At 48.4% G+C, this 17,976-nt stretch overlaps 1 long non-coding RNA gene across 1 annotated transcript in view; it reads right to left on the bottom strand.

Annotated features, from left to right (window-relative positions):
- Positions 1 to 3,599: 3,599 nt before the first annotated feature.
- The window catches only part of LOC128804659 (uncharacterized), a 14,866-nt gene continuing 489 nt past the window's right edge, over positions 3,600 to 17,976 (bottom strand). The window contains exons 2-4 of the long non-coding RNA XR_008436144.1: positions 15,360 to 15,514; positions 11,033 to 11,161; positions 3,600 to 4,514 (exon numbers count right to left, since the gene is read on the bottom strand). This is a non-coding gene — a long non-coding RNA (uncharacterized LOC128804659). The remainder of the gene's footprint in view (positions 4,515 to 11,032; positions 11,162 to 15,359; positions 15,515 to 17,976) is intronic.

The raw sequence follows: 17,976 nt of genomic DNA, 5'->3' as shown, positions 1-17,976 counted from the left end.
TTCTGGGATGGGGGAGGTTCAGAGAATCCCACAGAGCCACCTCCCAAATTTTCTTCTGGAGAAACAACCCCCTGGCAACCCCTCTTACCAAAATCTCCCTCCAAAAATCCTTGAAAATGACCCTGAACTTATCTTTGCTTTGCAAAACCCATTCCAAAAAGCCAGGGCTCTACTTGGATATTTCCAGCTGGGCCTAAATACTCGGGAACAGAATTCCTGGGGATTTGTGAGAAGCAATTTTCAGGGATATTTCCATGCTGAGCTGGCTAGGATCCAGGCAGAATTTCCAGATCCCACAGAAACTCCAGGTGCATTTAAAATCCTGTTTCCCACTCACTTTTTGGAGTAAAATCTGGTGCCTGGAAGGAATTCTAGGAATTTTGGAATTCTTTTCCTGTTAAAACTTAAAAAGGGTTGGTTTTTTTTTTTTTTGTGGGTTTTTTTTTTTTTTTGTTTAATTTGGAGTTAATTGGGGTGGAATTTTTAATTAATTGTTGTGGATTTGGGATTTTAAAAAATGCCTTAAAAATATTTCCTGGATGAAAAATTGTGGGATATTTGGAAAAACTGGGATATTGTGAATGATGTTTTGAAATAAGTCTGAAAATCAGGAGCATTCCAAATATTTCAGAACATCCTCACTTGTTCCATTTTGCGTTTCTTTTACTCCCATACCCCCAAAAATTCATCATTTCCAGGAATCTTCAAGAAGATTCATTGTTCTCTGCCCACTGGGATGTGACTTGGAGCCCAGTATCCCGGAAGGAGGAAATTTGGGAACCAGGTGTTGGAGCAGGGACACAACCCCAGCTAAAATTCCTTCCAGAATTCAAACCCAGGAGGGTCAAAAGTTCATCCAGGCCCCAGCAACTCCTGGGAGTTTTTTTCCTGCTTGGAAAAGGGTGAAGGAAAGGAAGAAAAAAGAAAAGCAGGAGAATCCAATAAATGCCAGGGTGGGAAGGGAGAGGGGCCCAGCAGTGGGAAAAGCAAACAAGACGGGAAAAAGGGAACAGGCAGCATGGAAAGGCCCAGGGTGGTGTTGGGAGCAGACGGGAGAGGGGCTGGGAAGTGGGAATATAAGGGGCTGGAAGTAGGAATATGAGGGCGGGAAGTGGGAATATGAGGGGGTGGGAGTAGGAATGTGAAGGCATGGGATGAGGTTGATATTCCATGTGCATCCCACCTCATAGGTTTCCTTATTCCCTCCCCCCCCCCCCCCCCGTCCTTTTTTTTTCAGAAAAAGTCCCCCTGGATACAGCCCAAAGCCTCTGTTTTGCCAGGAGTCATTCTGGTCCCACAGAAAAAATGGGATCAAACCCACGATACCCCTGGAATTTCCCCCTGGATATGGCTGGAGCCAGGATCCCCTTTCCTTGGTGTCCACCATGGGAGGATCCCAAGGAAAACCCTCTGGAGTCACTGGGAATGCAGGGAGGGGGAGGTGGAATTAAAAACTCCATCAGGAGCTGTTTCCTAATGGAATTCCAGCCCCTCATCTCCATGCCACCCATCCCAGCATTCCAAGGATAACTGGGAAAAGCTCTGTCCTTCCTCCTGGAGCCCTTTCCATGCCTCCAACACCAGCTGCTCCCAGGTTTTCTGGGAAGCATTCCTGGGATGAGCAGAGCCCTGCCCCACTCTCAGGATTCCACAGTGTCCATGTGCAATTCCAAAGCTTTATGACTCCTGCATGGAGCCTTCCCAGCGCCCTTGGAGCTCTATTATCCTGGGAAATGGAGCCTTTATGGACTCCAGCTGGGAAGTGGGACATTAATGAGCCCTCCTTGGCACAGCTCCATATGTTTTCCGCTTTCTCCCGAGATCCCGGTTTTTTATGGTGACATTTATTTCATGGAAATGAGTCTGGGAATGAAGATCCATGGCCCTTCCTGGAGATTTGCACTAATCACTTCCCACTGCCACGGATAAATCTGGAAGGGAGAAGGAAAACACAGCTGAACACAGCTCTTCCCACTTTGCCAGGAATCCAATAAAATCTGGGATTTTAAAATTTTTCCAACTTTTTGGAGGAGTTTTGGAGTTTTTTCCAACTTTTCTCCCATTAAAACACCACAACCTTTCCAAATCCAAACTCCTGATTCCAAGAAAATTTGCTGCTCAAATGTTGGCATCTGCAAATGCAAATTTCCTTGGAAATCACCTCCTTGCAGGATTTCCACCTCCAACAATAAATACTGAGGTGCTAATTCCTTGTTTTTATCTGAAAGGACCTTTCCTTGCATCCCATTGGGCTTGGAATACAATGGACAATCCAGGGTCAAATCTAGGTGGACAAAGGGAATTTGGAGATAAAGGGAAAAGGGAGCCAAGAATGGATAAACACCCAGGAGGAGAAAACCTGGAGCTGATATGAATTCTCAGGCTTTTCAGAGCCATTCCAGAGGTGCAGCCAGTGGGATTTTGGGAGTTTCCAAGGGGGCAAATCCATTGGGAATGGGAGGTATTGGATCTGTCTGGGTTTGGGATCTCTTTGCGGGCTCTGGGATATATTTGGGATATTTTTGTCTCTTCCACCTAGAAAAACCTTGGAAAAAGGTAAAGGATCAAACTTGGGATGAGCCTGGCACAGCAGTTCCTTCCCAAACTCTGAATTCCCTATCCCATTTTTCTACCAGTGACCTCACCAGTGTGAGTTCAGGAATTCCAAGCCTTTCCAGGCCTGTTGACTTCCCAGAAAAACAGGAAGTGGAGAAAGCCGGGAACTGGCTGCTCCCTCTGCTGCCCAAAAGGCAGGAGAGGGGGGAGTGGGGGTGGAATTCCATCCAGCTCTAATTTATCCTGGATTTGAGCATATTTCAGGTCACTGATCACATACCCAGTTGGGATCTGGGGAATAAAGGAATTCTTTCCATCCCTTCATTTGCTTTCTCCCTAATAAACTTTTATCCTGATTCCAATGGGATCATTTCTTTTTTTTTCTGGGTGGTTTTTTTTTTGTTTTGGGTTTTTTTGTTTGTTTTTTGTTTTTTGTTTTTTTTTTTTTTTTTTTTTGTTGGTTTTTTTTGTTTGTTTTTTTGTTGGTTTTTTTGTTTGTTTTTTTGTTTGTTTGTTTTAGGAAAAATACACCTGGATACAGCCCAAACCCTCTGCTTTTTGATGCTGGGCTTGGGAATCCATCTTTGCCAGGAGTCATCCCTATCCTACAGGAGAAATGGGATCAAACACCCAAAACCCCTGGAATTTCCCTATGGATGGTGGGATAAAGGTCCTTTGGTGTCTTGGAGGGTCTGGAATCACTAGGAATGCAGAAAGGGAGAGGGGATATTTTCAAGGAGGAAAAGCTGGATCTGCTCCATCTTTCCCAATTCCAAGGGATGTCCCTGTCCTAGAGCAGCCCAGCATATCCCAGATCCCAGTTTCCCATCTTTTCCCTCCCTGGAAACCAAAAGCAGTGGATCAATGGGAAATATTCAGCCAAAGAGTAAATCCAGGTTGGATGGGGCTTGGGAATGGTAGAAGTTGTCCCTATCCATGGCAGGGAGTGGGAATGGGATCATTATTAAGGTCTTTTCCCAATCAAACTACTCTGGGAACTTATATAGGAAAAAAATCCAAACTAGGAAAAAATTGGGAGACTAAAATCTTTTATTTGGAAAGGAGGCAAAGGAAGGGTTAAATTTCACCTGCGACAGATCAGTCCAGGGATTTGGCTTTTCCAAAAACAGAAACAGGGGATATTCCAGGATGGTAATCCACATTGGATAATGGGAAGTGCTTGGGATTTCCCACCCTATTGTGAGATTTAAATGCATTCCCAAGGAATTCTGGCTTCAATCCCAAACACTGCAACCTCTAAAATGTTGAGATTCAATAGAATCAACACTCCCAAACTGAGAAATATTTCCCTCTTCAAGAAACCCCTCCAGAAGTTTTCCCAACCCATTTCTGAAAATTTTTCCCCATTTTTTCACTGGAAAACAAAATTCCAAAGACATCCCAACAGTTTCCCCACTTTCCCAGCCTCCATCTCATTTTCCTTCATGTTTAATCTGCCTCATTTGGATGATTTGCATCCCAATTTCCTGGTTTTGTCCTTCCCTTCCCAAGTGTTTGTTCCCACTGATTCAAGGGCATCCCTCGTTTCCATCTTTCCCAATTTAATGATATTTATCCGTCATCACCTGGGAGAGGAATTGGCTGGAGCTCAATTTGGCAAAATAAATTGGGATTGCTTCCAGGATAATCCCACAGAACACATGGAATTTAATGTCCCCTTTTATTGTCCCCATCTGCAGCCGTTGTCCTTGGAATAAAGTCTGGATGCTGCTTCCCAATTCTCCTTTTGGGATTCTGCTCTCTGTCCCAACTCTCCTCTTGCTCCATTCACCAGGACAGGTTGGTTGTTTTTCCTGGATTTTTCCAGATGATCCAGCAGCTGGATCAGAGTGATTTTTCCTTAAATCCACGTTGTGCTGAAGTAACCAAGACAATGGATCATGGAATTCCAGCATGGATTGGGATGCAAGGAAGCTTGTGGATCATTCCCCTTCAACCTGGATTTGAACATTTCCAGGGATGCGTCAGCCACAGATTTTCTGGGAAAACTGTGCCAGGGCCTCCCCACCCTCACAGCAAGGAATTAATTCCCAATATCCCATCTATCCCTGGCAGTGGGAAGCCATTCCCTATATCCCATCCCCCCATACCTTATCCCAAAACCACATCCTGTTTGCACCAAAGACTAGTCCCATATCAAAAAGACCCTTGGATGGTGCAGACTGGAATCCTCCTCCCTTTGGGGGAGTTATCCTGATTTTTCAGGTGCAAATCCACATTTTCTCCACAGGGATAAATCTGTGGGACCCAAGCCGTTCCTGCAGCGGAATCCACAGAATTATTTCAGCCTGGATCACCCGGCGCTGCAAGGCTGCAAATCCCTCCCTTAGAAAAGCGGGATGCTCCCCTCCTCCTTCCAGCCGGGAGAAGAGGTAGCGTTCCCATTCCCCATGCAAGCGCTGCTGTTCATTACCAAGGCTGCTCCCGGGATTTTTGCACCCCTTCATCGCATCTCAAAGTTCCTTTCTGGGACTCAATCCCAATTTTCTGCTGTTTGCTCGCTACAGTGGTTGGGGCCGGGGTAAATCTTGGAACGGAGAATAAAACCTGGCAATTCCTCATGGAAGCAAAGAAAGCCACTAGAGGGACCTTCGGGCTGAGCCACAGCGAGGTCACACCCGGATTCGGGGGGTAGATACCCTCAAATTCCTCTTTTCCCTCCCCTCCCGCTGCTCCAGGGTTATCCCACAATATCCCACACGTGTTTGCTTGTGATTTCCCAATAAATTCCCTAAAAAACTTATTTCCCTGTTTAATAAATTCCCTCAGCTTTTTCCACGTGAGGAGCCTTTGGTGGAGTTTTCCCTTTTTTCCACTCCTTTTATTCTCTCTTCCTGACCACTGAAAGCCTCAAAAAAAAAAAAAAAAAAAAAAAAAAGCAGGGAAAATCTCCCGGCAGGAAAAACGGGAGGCAAACACAGGAGTTAATTTCAGCTGGAATAGCTGCGGCTGTTTGTGGTTGTCCCTGACTCCGGAGCACCTGTGTTTGCTCACGAGCTTTTCCCAATCTGCCACAAAATGCCTGGGACTGTCACATGGGCCTGGAGCTTCCCGGCGCCTTGGGAATGAAAAAGCCGCAGCTTTTAGCGGAGTTAATCATTAATGCGCCGGCCTTTGTCCTGTTCCTGAGGCTGACAGGCCTTTGATATCCCAGATTTGCCAGGGGCGCCTGGAGCCAGGTACTGAGGACCAGCCTGCCTGGAGCTGGCCTTTCCCTTGGGATTCGCTTCCTGGGGTGTTCCATGCACCCCTGTGCCCCTCCAGGAGTTTTCCTGCAGCGCATCCAACCCTCTGCTCCAATCTCATTCTTCTTTTGGGATAAAAATCCTTTGGGCTATCCTCCCAAGCTTTTGGATTCCTAGGAATTGGGGGGCACTGGGACAGGAATGCAGCTGCTCCCACTCCTCTCCTGTTTCATCATCACTTCCCAAATTTCCGCCTCCCCACTGCTTTTCCCAGGGCCTGGTTGTTCCAAGGGCACAGGGAGGTAAAGCTCCAAAATGGCTCCACATCCTTGGAATTCTCCCTTAAGATCACTTTGGAGCAAAATCCTCCTAAGTGAAGGCCCTGTTTTTCCAGGGGTTGTGGAAAAGAGGGAGAAGGAAAGGGGAGAGGCTCTCCCTGGGCATCAACAATGGCTCAGTTTCCTTGGAATTCTAAAAAAAAATCAGTTTTCCACCAGCTTGAAGCAGAATCCTCTCTGAAGGAAGGCCCTGTTTTTCCAGAGGCTGCAAGAAGGAGGGCACAGGGAGGGAAAACTCTCCCTGGGCACTGAACACGGTTCCACTTCCTTGGAATTCTCCCATAAAATCATTTTGGAGCCAAAGCTCCGCCAAAGGACAGAAGGATTCCCATAAAACTGTTGGGAATGTGATTTGTGCTCCTGGAGCTCGGAGGCACAGTCAAACTCCAAGGTTCCTGAACTTTTCCTTGACTCCATCAAATCCTGACAGCTCCTCCACAGAGCTGCCAGGACAGGAATGGAGGTGGAGCTGTGCCAGAGACTTCCCAAGGCTCTGTTCCCACATTTATGGCATCCAGAGATAGAAATCCAGCTGGATCCCCCCATTTATAGCACCCAGGGATGGAAATCCAGATGGATTTCTCCCATATTCCCGGCTGGAGAATTTCCATCCCAGCTCCCAGTACAGGTGGAAATCCCAAGTCCCAAATTTAAGGAGGAATTAAACAATTCCTCAATTTTTGGCCACCCTGTTGCTGCCTCTGGAAGCTGGATGGGAAAACTCTGTGGGTCCATGGATTGACACTGCTCCCTCTGGAATGCCTGGGGGAGAACTCTTGGAAAATTAGCCTCTGGAAGAGTTTTGAGTTCACTTTTCCCCGGGCAATTCTGCCCCTGGATCCCTCCTGATCCTGGCACACCTCAAAACCACAAAGGAATGTGGGGCTGGCTCCCAATTTTTCCAATCCAAGAGGAAACTCCCTTCAATGTCCAGGATTTGCCTGGGTGACTCATGGAGATAAAGCTTCCAAGGTCAGCAAAGGAGCCAGGAAACCTGAAATTCTCCCCTACCAGCTACCTGCTCAACTGGGATGTACCTGGACAAGTTCCAAGCAATCCCTGGAGCTGCAGTATCCCCCCAGGAACCTCAGGCGGGAATGTCCTCAGTTGGGTGGAATTCAAGGATCAGGCCCTGAAATGGGAGCAAATCAAAGCAGATTTCCTAAAATCCAGTGAAACATTGGAGCTCCAAAGCTATGCAGAGCTTTGATCCCCTCACCTGCCAGAACACCCAGGGAGGCTCCACTCTTTTGCAACTCTGGCCAAGAATTCCACTTAAACCACTCCAGAGCCAGAGAGCCAGGATTTCAGCCCTTGGAGAACATGGATCCACTCCCAGACCAGACTTCCAAGGGCTCTCCAGGCCTAGGAAATGCCTCCTTGCTCACGTCATGGCTGGAATGCTCCAGGAGCTGAAGCTTCTGCACCTCCAGCTCCAATCCCTCAGGATTATTGGCTCCTTGAAACCTTGGACAGGCAGCCAGGGAAATACAACGGTTGGGGACCCAGGATATGGGAAGCAGAGCCCAAATTCTGAAGCCCACTGCTACTCCTTCCCACCTCAGAGCAGACCCCAGCTCCCTCGGGATTCCAGCTAGGAAAGGAGGCCAGATCCCGTTGGAGGGTTGGGCTCTCTGAGATTGGCCACCAGGAAGGTGGAAAGCAGGATTTCCCCTCCTTTCTGCCAAATTCCAGCACTGTGGAGGTGGGAAGAGGCTTCAGGAGGTGGGAAGGAGCCTCTGGATTTATCCGCAAAGCCTCCAGCGAATGAGGTGTGAAGCCCTTGCTTCACTCAGTCCTTATGGAATTATGGGAATATTCCAGCTGGAAAAGACCTTGGAGATCATCAAATCCAACCTTTGTCCATTTCCCACTTTATCTGAGCACTGAGTGACAATTCCAGCTGTTCCTTGGACACTTCCAGGGATGGGGACTCCACCAGTGTCCCACTCCAAGCCTTTCCATAAAAAAAATCCTGATATCAAACTGAACTTCCCCTCATGCCATTCCCTCTTATGTTATCATTTGTTTCCTGAGGAAATATCCTAATTCCCACCTGGCGGCACCCTCCTTCCAGGTAAAGGGTGTAGCTTCCCAGCTATAATTCCCAGAGGGAAGACTTTCTTTGCTTTCCACAGGCTTTAGCTGGGAGCTGGATGTGTCTCTGCCCTGGGGGAAATCAATGAATTTAACACACTGAACCCGAAGCTGGAGTGTGCTGGAAGCAGGAACAGTGTTGCCTGGGATCATGGATAAATGAGCATGGGATCAGTTTCCTGGGAGGAAAACTCCAGGGTGCTAAAAGGCTCTTTGATCCAGTGGGGAGAAGATAAATGGGATAAATGGGATAAATAAACAGGACCTGCTGGAAGCACATCCACACTGGGAACACAAATGATTAATTATGGCCTTTTCCAGCCGCAAAACTCCAATCCTAGTCCTTAAAAACTCTGGTGGCTCCAAAGGAAAAGCACATTTTTAACACCGGCCTCGGAAACTGCTCTCGGAGTGAATGATCCAAACTCATTCCCAAATCCTTCTTTAAATATTTTCCCTGCTCCTTCCCCTCCACAGCCCATTTGCGGTGTGCATCCCACACTGGAGCCAGGAAGGAAGCGTTCCTGGAAAAATCACAAAGCCACTTTCAGCCGCAGAAATCCCCATCCCGAATCCAAACAGGGAAGCCTCTGTCCCTTGCCAGCCTAGGCTGGGTTTCCGCCCGGAATTAGGCAGGGAAAGGGAAGGGGCCGCTTTTCCAGCTGTGGGGTGGAAATTCTGCTTTTTCCGAGGGGCTCTTTCCAAGCTCTGCACTGATGGGACAGTCAGGACTCCCTGGATGGATGACCATGGAAGGGAATGCTCCAGGGAGAGGGCTGTGGGCATGGAAAATGGGTTTCCATGGAAAAGCCTGGTCACTCCTATAACAGATCCATCTGGGAGGGCTGGAAAAGCTCATTCCTGGAGCTGGAATCAGACAGGTATTTGCTGGAATACAGGGTTATTCCAGGCCAGTTATTCCAGGGAAGCAGGGTGAGGATCTTCAATACGCCCCTTGGATCACATCCAACCTGCTGGGAATGTCCTGGGAAGCCCCCTCAGGATAACCCCTCAACAGCAGGGGATCAATTAACCCCTTCCTGGTGACATTCGTGGCGACCCAGAGCCACTCCAATGTTAATGCGATAATGAGTCTTCTGTGGGGAAATATGGAATTCCAGGGCATGCTCTGGAGGGCTGGGATAGCCAGGATGTGGCTGCACATCCCATCTTGCACATTCCAGTCATCTCCATTCCATTAATGTGATGGAAAAACACCCTTGTCCCATGGAGGAGAGACTAGAAGGAGCCACTGGCAGCTCCAGGATTATTTTCCATTATTAGTCGGAAGCTGGACATTCCCAAGGTTCTCCATACAACTGGGAAGGAGCAGAGGGTGAGTGGCACAGAACCTGATTCTTCCCAAATAAAGCTCCTGCCTGCTCTCATCCTAGCAACTTCAGTGGCAGCTGTCCCTGCATCCCACAGATCCAGAGCTCGTTCCCACTCTCCTTGTGTCTCCTCACCATCATCCCACTGGATCCCACAAGGACAGGCTGGGCTTGCTCCCAGGAAACCAAGGAAGTCAGATCATCCTGATGTGTAGCACCAACATATTCATGGCAGATCCCTTCCAGATGGGATATCCCAGAGGCACAAGGATGCGGAGCTGATGCAACCTGGAGGTGACGCTTGGGACCAAGGTCTGGATGTGACCAAGGCATGGATTGACCAAGGCATGGATGTGGTTGGAGGCATGGATGTGGTTGGAGATATGCATGTGACCAAGGCATGGATGTGGCTGGATTTTGGATGTGACCAAGACATGAATATGGTTGGAGTAATGGAAAGCAGGTCCATCCAGGGTGTTTAAGCACCAGGAGACTCCAAGATTTTGTTCAAAAGCCAAGGGAACAGCTCAGAGCCCCTCCGCGGTGGAAAGCTGGGAGCTGGGGACTCCGGCTTTGCTCCTTTCCCGCAGGATCAACCAGCTCCCTGCTCCTGCTGGGCAAACACAGCCAGATGAGATAAGGGCTGTGTGCACAGCTCTCCACCAGCAATTCTGAGGCCAACCTCCCTTCCCAACATCTACCTGCTCCCAGCTCCCTCCCTGTGTCTCGGCCGCACTGGTGTCAGCCCCTTCACCCTTCCTGTTCCCACTGGGAATATTTCATGCTACTCCGGCTTCCACATTGTGCTGAGGAGATGCTGCTGGGCATGCAGCATCCTAAAAATGGTGGGATACCACCCCCAAACAAAACTTTGGGAAGATGAGTAAGAAGTAGTCAGGATTTTAGAGTTGGGATGATGGGATGAGTCCCACTAATGTGGATCCAGCAGACTGGGAGTGGTAAAACCAGGTTTAATATTAATACCAGGATTCCTGGGAGATTAATCCTGGAGATAAGTGGGACAACAAGGAGACTGGAGGGCCCCGTGGCTCAAACAAAGGGATCTGGGAGTGGGAGCAGGGAAAGATGGATGGGTTGTTAAGCATTACCAGCATACCTGGCTGGAGCTATTCCCGGGTCATCGGAAACAGCAGCCAGGATTTGGGGTGGTGCATCCAACCAATTCCAGCCAACTTCTACCCTCTTCCTTATCTCTGGCTCACACAGAGGTGATCTAGGGATTCCAAAGGCATTCCAGGACATGAAAAACATTCCTGGCTCTCTCAAGGTGTCCAAACCCACCCTACCCAGTGGGGGCTGCCATGCCAGGGGCTCCCAGTTTTCCCAGCAGAAGGAATTTGAGAGAGCAGCAGTGTTTCTGCATGGGTTTCCCCTTCCAAATATTTGCCACAGGGTCTGCAGAGTGCCCAGTTGGGCAATTTGGAATTTGCTCCAGCCTCTAAATCAGGGGATTTTTACCCTCCACAGGTCCTGCCCCTCTTACCATGGGATCCATCCAGCCTGCAGGATCAATTCTCCCTAAAAACTGGGAAAACCGTGGAATTAAAATTGGCTCAGCCAACAACATCCCCAGGCAACCTCTTCCTGTTTTCCTATCAGGTGAGAGCTGTGCCTGGGGAGAAAATCAGGATAGATCCCATCAACTTTTCCACCTCTCTATCAGCTTCTCTACTCTACATCAAATCCCCTCCTTGCTCTCCATCAGCTCCCTTCCCTGCTCCTCCATCAAATCCCTTCCCGGCATCTCCCAGCAGAGATTAGCCACTAAAGAATGGGATGTCAGGGCCACTCAGCTGCTCCCCTCCATCCATTATCCCACTCCAAAGGTCTCACCTATCTAAGAGCCCCATCCATTCCCATTTTCAGGCGGCCAGGGCAGCCTCTCCCCTCCCAGCCCTTGAAGCCCTCTGCTTTCCATCAGATTTTCCAAGACAATGGGTGTCTGGAAGCTCCTTAACTCCTCGGGAAGGGGGGGTTTGTGGACACAGCCCCTGTGCTGTGCTGGGGGATGGCTCCCAGGAAAATCTTGCTCCTGGGACACCCCTTCCTTCCCAGAAAAATGGGATCACCTCACCCCAGGCTTTTATCTGCACTTCTGAGGGAGTTTTCCCAGTGTTTTCCCCTGAATTGGACACTCCTAAAATCCCAGGGCTATCCAGGGAGGTAATTAATGGGATGTATGACTCTGTTTGACATCCCAAACTGTAATTTGGGATTAGGAATATGAAATCCTCTGCCAGGGCTGCAGGTGGAATTCTGGAATCTTGGTATGAGGCCAGGAGTGGGAGATACCTTGTGGGAATCATCTCTTCTGGATGGGACCTTCCTGGGCTAACACTAATCCCATCACCTCTTGTGTTTGGCAATTCCCCACAGGAATTGTCTCTGCATCCCCTGTGCCTCAGGCCATATCCAGGGAGCCCCAGCTGTCCAAGAAATTTGGGATACCAGGAATTCCATGGTATCCCAAAATTCCAAGGAAAGGATTTATTATATTTGCAAATATTTTTATTAATATTAGTGTTGATATTCCACTCATGTTTTTGTTATTTTTATTATTATTCCCACCATTCCCAAAATTATTTTGGGGTTGGAGATGAACATTTTCAGCACAAAGAAAACATGGGTTTGGGCTGGATTTTATCCTACCTCAGGTGGGATTTGACTCCCAAAACAACCATGGATTTTGGAAGTGCAAAGAGGGGATGAGGGGTCCCAAGTCCATCCAGTGAACCTGGAAAACTTTGGGATGGTGTTGGAATGGTGCTGAAATGATTCCTCATTCTAAGAGACCTTATCTCGTGGCAGAGAACCAGTGCTGGCACCGCTGCCAGGGGCACTTTATTCCCTTGGAAAGGAAGGCAGCAGAATTCCAGTGCCAAATTCATTGTTCCTGGAACAGGAATGACTCGAGTCCTGCCAGGTTACAGAGCTCCCATTGTTATTCCAGAGCTCAGGATCACCCAACTTTGAAGTAGCTGAGGCAGGAACACTCCTTCCTCTCTGCTTTGCTGCTTTTATTCCCTGATTTTTTCCCCCAGTTCCATGATTTAACTTTGATGGGGATTGGAAAAATAGGAGCTTTTGGAAAAAGGTCACTTCCAACGTGAATCATTCCATGATTCAGGCTGGAAGCAGTGTGGTTGGAAGCTGGGAGAACCCCCCAGGACCAGGAATGTTGTCTCTGGCTCTGGGGTTTGGATGTTGGGATGAGCTGGACACAGGTGGGAAGAACCAAATGGGTTTCCAGAGGATCCGAGTGCTGTTGGATCTGGAGCAGCAGGATCAGAAGGCTGGGGATCTCCACAGGACATGGGAATGTTGGTCATCTCCAGGTGCTTCCTGGCCACCTCTCCCTACATTATCCCAACCCTTGAGACTGTGCATCCTGCAGGAAGGAGCCGCACCCACCGGCAGCTCCTTCTCCTGGCTTTGTATCCAATTTAAACCGCTGGATTTGAAATGCCAGCAGAGTTAAGAGGAGCTGATTAAAAAGCGGGAGCCTCATCCCAGTTTTTAAACACAGAGTTGCTTGGCCGTATTTACATTAGTGTCAACTTTAATTTAAATCTGCATAACGATATTTGCTTCCCTAAATTTATTCCCCGGGAACGCCACGCAAATTACCCGGCACCACCGGCACCTTCTCTTTGTCTCCAGCAGAGTGGCTCAGGAATGAACTCCTGGAAGTGTCGTTCCATCTCTTTAATGTCTCATTAATTAACCCATCCTGCTTTTGGGATGAGGTTGGAGCTGGTGGAGCCCGGAAAAGGAATTCCAGCTGGGTCTGCCTTCAAAATGGGAATAGGGATAAGCTTGGTGAGCCTCATCCCTTCCAACTTGGGATATTCCTTGGGAAATCATGGAATTAAGGAGCCCAACCATGGTAAAGACATAAAACCCCTTTCCTGAGGGATTTTGGGGTGAACAATTCCAGGAATGGAAATCCAGTTGGATCCCGCATTTAAAATGGGAATTGGGATAGGCTTGGTGAGTCTCATCCCTTCCAAATTGGGATATTCCATGGGAATTCATAGGCTGGAGGAGCCCAGCCCTCTTCCTGAGGGATTTTGGGATGTAGTATTAGAGTATCAGGGAGTATCCAGGTGATCTGGGATTTCAGAGATATGTGGGATGAGCTGTGGGTAGCCCAGGAACAACAGGAGCCTCCTGCCTTCCAATCTGACCACCCTGCAGGAAAATGTGGGGAGAAGGGGGAAAAAACCACAAAAAATACAGCGATTCCATGGATTTTTGGGGACATCAACGGAGCTCTGGGATTGCTGAATCCACAATCTTTTCCCTTTTCACTTGTAAAATCCTTTCAGGATTCTCTCCAACAGCCCAGGGCTATTCCCAGCTCCCATAACCAAGAGGACAAAAAGTGGGAACGGCAAAGGATGGATCATCCCTGCTGGCCTTGCTCACGATTCATTTAGAATTCCAGCATTTCCCTGCCCTCAGCAAGACGAGAGAGATGGCCCTGGACTAGAAGAGGGAGAAATTTCGCTGGATTTTCAGGGAATGAAGGCCTGCATGCAGTGGTAGCCAGCAAGGATATTCACAGTATTTCACATCTGGCTCCCAGATAGGTCTCCCAGGAAGGGATGATTCATATTTAGGATTTTCACATTCCAAGCTCGTTGTGCCCTAAATAAATATGGAATTCTGCATTTGGCAGCTCTGCATCTCCAGCCCAGGCTGGAAATATCCTTTGGAATGTGGCATTCTTGCAGCTTGCTTTGGAATGAGGACAGAACTCCTTGCCCAAAAGGGGTTCCTTGCCCCAGGAGGTTTTCCTTTATCCAAGAGGATTTTCCCTTTATCCAAGAGGTTTTTCTTGCCCAAAAGTGCTTCCTTTCCCTAAAATGTTTCCTTGCCCCAAGAGGTTTCCAAGAGTGTTTTTCTTGGTTTTTCTAAGAGTGTTTCCCCTTATCCAAGAGTGTTTTCTTTTCCCTTGCTCCAAGAGTTTTCCTTGCCCCCAAAGGGTTTCCCTACCCCTAAAACCTTTCCTTGTCCCAAAAGGGTTTCCTGGCCATTCCCAAATATGCCAATTGAAGGGTGTGGAAATGCCAGTGGAGGCAGCTTTTGCTGGATCCATGGAATCAGGGAAGGGCTGTGCTTTTACCTGGCTGGAGGAAGGGGCTCCACAACAAAAGAGATTCAGGATCCATGGAAAAGCCATGGGCCAGAGCCCGGATCTTGGCTCAGGAATGCCAGCAGAGGCAGGTTTTCCTGGATCAGCAGGATAAGGGAATCAGGGGAATCAGGGAAGGGCTGCAGCTGTGCCCTTATCTGGCCGGAGGCCGGGGCTCCACAACAAAAGGGATTGGGTAGCCGGGTGATCCATGGAAAATCCATGGGGCCCGGCATTGTGGACACCCTTCTGCTGAGCAAATAGTTCAAAACTGTTCATTTCCCATCTCCCATTCTCTCCCTGGAACATTGTTTGTGTCCTTGCATTTCATTCTGCAGGAAGATTGCTCCCTGGGCCTGTGAGCAAACAGTTCGGAAAAGAGCCAACTATCCTGGCTTTTCCCTGGAGAACTGGCATTTTTATTCCAGCTCCAAGCTGTCAAAGAGCTGGAGAGTTTATGTCCGGATCCTGAATTAATTGCTTTAAAGCTGGAGCAGCCTCCAAATGGCCAGGAGATGTTTATTAATAACGGTTCTCCCAGTTTTTTTCCTTTTTTTTTTTTTTTTTTTGTTTTTTTGTTTTTTTTTTTTGTTTTTTTGTTTTTTTGTTCCAAGCTGTGCTCTCCCATCCCATGCCCTCCATTAAGTGCCTGGCCCAATGAAAAGCCACTTACAGGGAATTAGGGAATGGGTCTGGAGGTTTTGGTGGCACAGGAAGCTCCAGTAGGACTTTGGGCACACCGGGAAGGAGACGGAGATGGATCAGCAGGAGAAGGAGCGGGATCATGTTTAATCCAAATATCCTCAGTAATTAACGAGAAAATTAACGCTGGAAAAAATCCAGGTGGGAATTAAACGGATTTATGTTAGACATAAAATGTTTGAATGCTTTGAGATCCTGCTTTAAGGAATGAAGGAAAAAGCAATTCCAACACCCGCTGGAAAAAGCAGGAGCCAGGAGCGCCTTTGTGTAAATTTTCCACTTGACTTTTCATTATCTACCTGCCCCCAAATCCATCTGTATGGATGGGATCAACATGGAATGGGAGTGATAAAAGCCAGAATAAATGTGCTTTGCATATCCCACCGAGAAAGCCCCCCTCCCCTTTCCCCGGAGCCACTTTTCCAGGCAGCTGCATTTTCGGGAATAAATCATTTTGCCGAGGAAAGGAGAGGGAAGCAGAGTGGGGCTGCTCAAGTGTTTGCTTGGAATATTGATCCTGTCAAAGGAACTGCAGTTAATGAGTAACCAGGAAAAATATGCCGGATCTGCCTGAGCTCCCTGCCGGGGCATGGATATGGCTCCTGGCCCCCTTTGGATCCAGGAGCAGAGCCTGGGACAGGGGCCTGCATCCCACAGTGCGCATTTGGGAGACCCCGAATTCTAGAGTGTTTGGATTCTCAGGACTTTCTGTATCCCAAATCCTGCCATATCCCAAATCTTGGTGAATCCCAAACCGTGCTGAATCTCAAACCTGCAGTATCCAAAATCCTGCCTTATCCCAAACCCTGCCACATCCCAATCCCTGCCATATCCCAAACCTTGCTCTATCCCAAATCCTGCTGCTTCCCAAATCTGCTGTATCCCAAACCCTATGACACCCTAAACCCTGCTACATCCTAAATCTTACCCCATCCCAAACGTTGGTGCATTCCATACCCTTCCCAAACCCCACTGATTCACAAACCTTTCTTTATTCCAGCCCCCTCGCTCATTCCTGCATATGATCCCATGGGATCAGCCCTCTTGCATATCCAAGTGGTTATCCCTCTCCTCATCCCAGCAGGAGCTATTCCTGATCCCAAATATCCCAAATTTCAGCTGGATGAAGAATATTCCTGCCTTAAAACCAGCTGAAATTTCTGCTTTATCCATGGGATGATCAGGAGCTTGGAGCAAGCTCCCTGTCCTGTCCAGTTCTCCCTTCTCCCACATCTCCTCCTTTTTCCATGAATCCCAGCACTTTGGACAGCTGGATAATGCTCCTTTCTTCTTTCCCCCCTTGCGAGGAGAACTCCTGGTGGGATTTATTTTCCCGTTAGGCACAGAATAGGGAAAAGGTTAAGAGGCACTTCAGGAGATCCACCCCATTCCGGGGCTTTTATTCCTGCGTAAAGCCCGATCCCATTTCCAGCAGTTCCCATCATCCCAAGTGATGAATTCCTTCTCCTCCTCCTCCTGCTCCTCCTTTTCCTTCTCCCTCACATCCTTGTGTCAGGAAAAGCAGCCCTGCTCCAGCACCTGCTTCCCGCTGGATTTATTCCTTGGAGGATCTTGCCTCATAGGAATTTCTCCTGGTCACACAGTGGATTTTTGCCCTTCCTTATGGAAAAGGCCTTTCCCCAGTCTTTTTCCTTCTCTCCCTAAAAATCCGCATTGGGAATTTATGGGGCAGAGGGTGTGGAAGCAGAGGAAACAAAGGGAAAAGCAGGGATGAAACAGTGACTTCCCAAACCAGAGATTTCCTCTGGATGCTCCCAAAAAAACGACTCTGCCATCAACTCAACATCTGCAGGGATTTTATGGGTTTGGGAAAGATGGCTCCTATCGGACGCAAGGGGACAGAAACTCCTGGAAAAGCCCCTTTGAAAGCAATTCCCACCTTCTGTCTCCTTTTTCCACCCAGAGCTGCTGGATTTGTTGCCCCCTCCCCCATTCCCAGGGGTGATTCCAAAATGGATTTGTGCATGCAAACTTCAATCCCTTCTCTGTTTTCCTCCCACTGTGGATCCCAGAGTTCCAAGGTGGGGCATTTCAGGAAAGCTTTGGAAGGGGTTTAATCCCCACTCCCTTTTATGGGATTTTTTCCTGCCAGAATTTTTCCTCCTCTCCAAAGCCTTTCCTGTGCTCAACCTTAGGAACACCCCCCATGCATCCCTCAAATTTCTGGAAAACTCAGCATTCCCAAGGTGCTGTTGTGATTTTACTGCTGTTTCCATGAGGGCCGGCAGGATCCATATCCCAGCCAGGATCCATATCCAGGCTATGTCTCCATTCCTGTCGGGAATTACTGGAGCATGACCCAGGTATCGCTGCTGAGGACAGACACAAAGAGGCAATTGGAGATGGGAATCTTGGCCTTTAATAAGGATGAAGACATGGATGAATCCCGATTTATCCCAACTCCCACTGCCACCGACTCCATATCCATTAGCTGAATAAATAAAGGAGAGGGCAGGGAGAGTGGGAGCAGGGAGCACAGAGCAGGGATAAGCAAAGCATTCCAAGGGCTCCCAAATCTCTCAGTATTGCTGCCTTGGGAAGCGGGGCAAGAATCAAATCCCCACCTA

This window comes from Vidua macroura, chromosome 3 (assembly GCF_024509145.1).
Source record: "Vidua macroura isolate BioBank_ID:100142 chromosome 3, ASM2450914v1, whole genome shotgun sequence".
Classification (NCBI taxonomy): Eukaryota; Metazoa; Chordata; class Aves; order Passeriformes; family Viduidae; genus Vidua; species Vidua macroura.
This window is presented reverse-complemented; position numbering and strand designations above follow the sequence as displayed.